Source organism: Lagenorhynchus albirostris, chromosome 18, assembly GCF_949774975.1.
Source record: "Lagenorhynchus albirostris chromosome 18, mLagAlb1.1, whole genome shotgun sequence".
Taxonomy (NCBI): Eukaryota; Metazoa; Chordata; class Mammalia; order Artiodactyla; family Delphinidae; genus Lagenorhynchus; species Lagenorhynchus albirostris.
Window position 1 is genome coordinate 4,917,396 of NC_083112.1, and position 7,257 is coordinate 4,924,652.

General features: G+C 48.6%; 1 pseudogene; it reads left to right on the forward strand.

Annotated features, from left to right (window-relative positions):
* The first annotated feature begins 3,633 nt into the window (after window positions 1-3,633).
* LOC132508984 (large ribosomal subunit protein uL24-like) lies at window positions 3,634-5,245 on the forward strand (annotated as a pseudogene).
* Window positions 5,246-7,257: the final 2,012 nt, after the last annotated feature.

Consider the following 7,257-nt stretch of genomic DNA (forward strand, 5'->3'; position numbering starts at 1 on the left):
TTCAAATTTTCAGAGTTCTCTTTTCATGAGTATGTGTTAATGAGTTCCAAGGAAAAGCCGGGCCCGATTAGGAAATGTCTCAGGAAAAATGGGACGCAGTCATGAGGAGGACGAGGGTCCTTCCAAGGTGGCCTTCTGCTCAACGGAGATTTAGAGATTCATTTTACAGTCTTCTTCTTGCTGACATCAGCAAAGGGCACAGCTGGTTGAGGGCTTTCACTTTCCCCTCCTGGGCTATGACCCGGCCAAAGAAGCGCTGCACCAAATTCAGGGACGGGCTAGAAACCCAGCACAGGGTGTGTGTGTGTGTGTGTGTGCGCGCGCGCGCGTGCATGTACACGCGTGTGTGTATACACAAAAAGATGCATATCCAAGCGGTCAGCTGACCCTGAGGGCATCCGTAGAAGTGTGATGCTCTCTGTTGGTTACTGTGAATCTGTGTGCTTTAGACGGTTCTAACATGTTAGTCAGTTCCTGGTTGTTATGATTTTTTTCTCCCTCTGAGAATATTGGAGGGTCCAGATCTCTTCATTATATCAACGTCAGTCACTAACTTAGGTGCTTTGAGGACAAAACCAGACACAGACCCTACCCTTGAGGGGTTTACAGAGGAAGGCAGTGGTTCTCAACTTTGGTCTCGCACTGAAATTGCCCCAGGAGCCTTGTAAAATGCTGGAGCCGGTCTCACTCGAAGAGATCCTGACTTAACTGGCCCAGAATGTGGCCTGGGCTCCTGAGTGATACTAATCTGCGTTCAAAGTGGGAGTCATTGCGGTAAAGGAGAGACAGAGGCTCCCAAAGTCCACCAGCTAAAGAGGAGGAACAGTTTCCAGCCTCCGAGAGTGGTAATACCACTATATGAACATTATGGAAGTGAACTAAATTTGAAGTTACTGTTCTCCTTCATGTACATACATACTTACTCATGCATGTATGTATGTACGTGTACACATATATATTACAGATGTGATATACTCCTCTTGTAATAGATCCGGTGACATAGAAGTAATCCAGGAAACATACCTGCCCCTAACTCTGCACTCCCACTCCCTAGTGTGTGCCACCCACAGTAGGTGCTCCCTGTGCAATTCCCCAGGCTCCTTTCTGTGCATTTTGAGCACCTACACATGCACATGTACTTCTATGCCTACAAAAGTGAGATCAGGTTACGTAATTTGATTTTTTAAAAAAATTTAACAATTTTCGTGGCTACACTTTTTTTTTTTTTTTTTTTTTTTTAAGAGGGCATGGTGGTCATGTGTTGTTTTGCTGTTTTGGTGTCACCCTGAATCCGGTGACAGCATCGCCAATTTGCTTTGGAGGAGCTACGTTTCCCCTAACAGATGCAGTCTGGTGGAGCCGTCAGTCAAGATGCCTGGATCTCCTCCACTCAAAGGATGTCCACCTAGGTGCCCCCAGTTTCTGCCCCCTACGCATGTTGTGATCCCTTGGTCCTTTCCTGTCCTTTTTTTTTTTTTTAAAGAAGATGTTGGGGGTAGGAGTTTATTAATTAATTTATTATTTATTTTTGCTGTGTTGCGTCTTCGTTTCTGTGCGAGGGCTTTCTCTAGTTGTGGCAAGTGGGGGCCACTCTTCATTGCGGTGCGCGGGCCTCTCACTATGGCGGCCTCTCTTGTTGCAGAGCACAGGCTCCAGACGCGCAGGCTTAGTAATTGTGGCTCACAGACCCGGTTGCTCCGCAGCATGTGGGACCTTCCCAGACCAGGGCTCGAACCCGTGTCCCCTGCATTAGCAGGCAGATTCTCAACCCCTGCGCCACCAGGGCAGCCCCATGGCTACCCTTTTTAATAGCTATTCAGTGTTCTTGGCCATTCGGTGTGGATCATTCTCTTGTTTACTTAGCCTCTCCCCATATGGACATCCTTTTCTGGTTACTTTTGTTTTAATTGATGTAAAAACTCTTAGAGCAGTAACACCAATAGTTCAACAAGCAAAATTAAAACTCTGACTCAGAATCTCATTCTGATTAGGGAAGAACTTAGTCATTGTCGTCTTATGAAAGTCACAAACCTTTGTTTATGAATCTGGAACCACTTCCGACTTAATGCTCGTGCTTTAGGGCCAAGAAAAAATGGAGAAATGTTCTGGAAAATAAGTATGGTTTCTACTGGAAACCATGAAAGGAACATGAGTGTGATCATTTTTGTGTGGGAGGAAAAGAATTAACAATAGCGCAATAGACTAAAAGAAAAAGGAAGCAGAAGGGGTGCGGCGGCAAGCAGACACCCCCTCACTACATTTCTGATTCCCTCCCTTATTTCGAGAGGAGGCTGGTTATGCATGTGTACATCACTTGGGGTGACTAAGCTGCAGGTGGTGTGGAAGGCAACAGCTGTCTCTCCTCCGTCACTGGCGTTATGAGCAAGAGGTGCTGGAGGGGGAATCGAATCAGGAGCCACCTTCAGCTTCACTTTCAGTTTCATGAAATCGCCACTGCTATGTGGAGAGTGTCACCTGCTTCTGAGAGCTCTCAGCTGGTGGTGAAACCAGCAGGTAGATTTTCCAGGCTGGAATGCAATTGTGCAAGCATTCAATTAGACGTTCATTCCATCCGAAATAAAAATCATACCGTGCCCTGGCCCACACTTTACCAGCTGCCTCCAGCATAGCTTGGAAGGGATTGATTGTTTAGAGCCTGATAAAAGTGCTGAGTTACCCTAGAGGTAACAGCAGATGTCTCGATTCAAGAGGTCCTGAGAGAAATTCTCTGGTGCTTGAGCCTGGCACTTTGCCTGACCCTAGCTAGTCAGAGTTAATACTATCATTTATCAGGCTTATTATACTGGATGTGCTTATTTAGAAACATAGCTGCTTGGGGTTTAGAAATGGATTATTTTGCCTAAGAAACAGATGAGAGGAAAGAAAAACAATCAGCATTCCTAGCCAGGCAGTTTAATTTCCCTAGAATTTTTTCTCTTCTAGTAAATAATTGTGTCACGATATTTTGGGAGATATGTCTGGGAAAACACCCAACATACATCATACGCTAATCCTAACGGAGCCAGGAGTTCCGGAGGCTTCTGGGGCCAAGGACCGATGCATCCATAGGGCTGGGGCCCAGCAGAGGGCTTGGGTTCCAGCCGCGTGGGAGGGAACATGACAGTGGCCTTTCTCAGGGGAACAAAGTATGGTGCCAGGCAGTGGGAGCTCAGGAATCAGATATTCAGAGGAGTGTTGGCCCCTGGACAAGCTGGGGAACCCCCACCCCCATCCAACAGGAAGTTGAGAACGATGCAGCACCTCACATGGGGAGAGGTGGAGCCTGATCAGGACACCCACCAAACACCCTGACTGCTGGTGTCCACACCACCTTCACTAAGCACCTACCACGTGCCAGACAAAAGCCAGGTGCTCTACATGTGCTAGCTCTTATCGCCACTACAACCTTGGAGACGGATATAATTATTCCCATTTTACAGATGAGGAAAATGAGGCTCCAGGGAAATTAAGCTACTTGTCCAAGGTTAGCTGGCTTGCAAGTGGCAGAGCCAGGATTCAAACCCAGGTCGTGCTCTTCGCTCTGTGTTGCTGTGTCCTAACGAAATGTAGTAAATATGGTAGGAAATGTGTACCAGCCCTTTTGTGGCCATCGCTGAAGCGCCGGAGGCCAAAATGAAGTTCATTCCCTTTGTGACTTCTGACTGAAGCAAGAACCGGAAAAGGCATTTCAATGTGCCTTCCCACATTCGCAGGAAGATTATGTCTTCCCCTCTTTCTAAAGAGCTGAAACGGAAGTACCGTGTCGGATCCATGCCCATCTGAAAGTATGATGAAGTTCCAGTTGTATGAGGGCACTACAAAGGGCAGCAAATTGGCAAAGTAGTCCAGGTTTACAGGAAGAAATATGTCACCTACATTGAACGAGTGCAGCGGGAGAAGGCTAATGGCACGGCTGTCCATGTGGGCATTCACCCCAGCAAGGTGGTCATCACCAGACTAAAGCTGCACAAAGACCACACAAAGATCCTCGAAGGTAAAGCCGATCTCGCCAGGTAGGAGAGGAAAAGGGCAGATATGAGGGAGAAACAATTGGGAAGATCAGGAATAAAGTATTCTTATATACAACTTTCATTAAAAACTTAAAATGAAAAAAAAAAGTGGGAACCAAAGAAAATACAATTCACATAACGCTCTTAATGATCCATATATGGATCAAACTATGTCTTCAAGATGGACTTCCTCGGGCTTCCCTGGTGGCGCAGTGGTTATGAATCCGCCTGCCAAGGCAGGGGACACGGGTTCGAGCCCTGGTCCAGGAAGATCCCACGTGCCACGGAGCAACTAAGCTCATGAGCCACAACTACTGAGCCCATGAGCCACGACTGCTGAGCCCATGTGCCTAGAGCCCCTGCTCCGCAGCAAGAGAAGCCACCGCAATGAGAAGCCTGCGCACCGCAACGAAGAGTAGCCCCCACTCGCCACAACTAGAGAAAGCCCGTGCGCAGCAACAAAGACCCAACGCAGCCAAAAATAAATAAATAAAAAAATTTAAAAAAAAGATGGACTTCCTTCCTCCAGCCTTGACACGAACAGTGATGGCGGCCTCTGTTGCTAGTGGCCAGAGAGTGGCACTGCAGACACTGGAGGATCCCAGTGCTCTCAGAAGTCAAGGCTTTGCTTTGGTTTTGGAAAGACCTTATAAAAATTTGAGAATGTGGAGGTGGGGGGTGGGGGTGTGTGTGTGTGTTGGGGAGGGATTCCCAGAATTGGGACCAGAGTGAGCAGTGAATGGACTTGACTACTTTTGGGCTTGAGGTCCCTCCCAATCCAAGGGTCACCCCAGAAAATCCAGGGCCAAGCAGATGGCCTTAAATACTTCGAAATGAAGAAGAGTAGCCAAGACATAAGGAGGAATCATCAGAAGCTCCTAAGCCATCTCTCTGGTTCTCTGAGACACTCACAGCTGGTAGTTATCCACGGTGTGACCTCTGAGCTCCACCAGAATCCAGGGATGCAAGCACAGGTTCAGTGACCTCCAAAAGCTAAACCTGTGGGCTTCAGCCAGATGGGGCACCTCGCACCCCCCACGGGAGACTCTGCTCTAGGGGAGCAGGGGCAGGAGCAGGGGCAGGAGGTCCAGGCTCCTCTCAGCCACAGTTTGCTCTTCCTGCAGCCCCCGAGCTCCAGCAGCATGAGAACGAGAAACAGAGCTGTGTGCTGCTGGTACAGGGACTTTGTGTCAGGTCCCTGGGAAAAGAAGATGGGCCTCAGTGTAGCAGGGTGATCTGTCATCATTTTCTGGGAGCTAATTATAAGCCAGAAACCAGAACTTCACCAATTTTGGACTCTCCTCCGAGGACAGCAGACAGCTGACAAAGACTGCTTTCAGTTTAACTTTGGGCAAATGGTCCAACATGCTGTGACCTAGATTTCTCTGCTGTAAAATAAGATGAAACAACTTGTCTGAAACTGGGCCACAACAACATCGTGAAAGGTGCTGTATATGCCAGGGCTGCGGAATCATGGCGTCTCAGAAGCCTGACAAGATCATTTGGTTCATCCCCTACCTTCACACAGGCACATGCTTACGGAGTCCGCACAGAGGAGGGGCTGTTCTCATTTTATCATCCTTCTGAGCAGATTTCACACCGTTGTCAGGCAATTTTGATAGTTGGCAGCTTGTTAAGAAATCCCCCCCTTGTTGTCCTAATTCCCACGTCTTGCATCCCCTGCACCACCCCTTCCATCGTCCTTGGCATCCCTGGTACTCGCTGTGCTGACGATGACCCTCCCGTTGCTGCCCGAGGTAAGGGCCATGCCTCTGAGTCAAAAGTCAACATCTCTGGAGAAAAGAGACAATCTGAAGATCTCCGCCAGGAAAGAAGAACATGGAGGGACAGGAGGCAATCCTTCAGGACCAACACGAGCTTAGAGGACGCCCATGGGTTAGGGGTTATAAAAGGCTTCTGTCTCACGGAGGGAGTGCAGGAGCTGGACCAACAGTTGTCCATGGGAAGGACCTCAGGACGAACATGTGACAGCTGTGTGCGTAACTGTTGGTTGCACATGGCTGGATGTGCTTTCTTGTCCCCTTGGCTACACTCCAGATCCCCCCAGGATAAGCATTGCCTCCACCCTTCCCTCGGGAGGGAACTTTGATGGAAATTTTCAGCGGTACTGGATCGTAGCATTTGCTTTGTGAGAAGATTTGCTGTTGTCCCTATTCATCTTGCGGGCCAGATGTTTCCTGGTCCTTCTCTAATTGCTTCATTCATTCCACAGACATTTTGGAGCACCTACCATGTGCTACGTGTGGAGGACTAGCTGTGAGCACCATATGCCTGGTGCCTGTCCTCAGGGAGTGTCCGGTCTACAGAGAGGGGCTCTCCTGTTCGTGAGCCTGGGCTCCTGCCTTCCCCTTGATGTCCCCATCGCAGGCTCTGCCCGGACACCAGCCTGCTGCCCAGGTGGCACCCCTCCCGGGCTGTCTCCCTGTTGTGTACCAGCAGTACCTTCTTTGTATATTATTATTATTTTTTTAACATCTTTATTGGAGTATAATTGCTTTACAACGGTGTGTTAGTTTCTGCTGTATAACAAACTGAATCGGCTATACGTATACATGTATCCCCATATCCCCTCCCTCTTGCGTCTCCCTCCCTCCCACCCTCCCTATTCCACCCCTCTAGGTAGACACAAAGCACTGAGCTGATCTCCCTGTGCTATGCAACTGTTTCCCACTAGCTATCTGTTTTACATTTGGTAGTGTATATATGTCCATGCCACTCTCTCGCTTCGTCCCAGCTTACCCTTCCCCCTCCCCGTGTCCTCAAGTCCATTCTCTACGCATGCGTCTTTATCCCTGTCCTGCCCCTAGGTTCTTCAGAACCTTTTTTTTGTTTAGATTCTGTATATATGTGTTAGTGTACGGTGTTTGTTTTTCTCTTTCTGACTTACTTCACTCTGTATGACAGACTCTAGATCCATCCACCTCACTACAAACAATGCAATTTCGTTTCTTTTTATGGCTGAGTAATATTCCATTGTATATATGTACCACATCTTCTTTATCCATTCATCTGTCGATGGACACTTAGGTTGCTTCCATGCCCTGGCTACTGTAAGTGGCCACCAGCACCTTCTCAACGTGTGTGTGCTCTCTGAAGGAGGCCTCCCAGCCAGATCATCCTGTGCTCTGCCTAGGAGGTGATGTTAGGAAGGTACGTGGTCCAGGGGGTTCCAGAGGGGTCAGTGGCGCTGTGTGGATGCTGGGCTACTTCTGAGCCGGGGATCGCT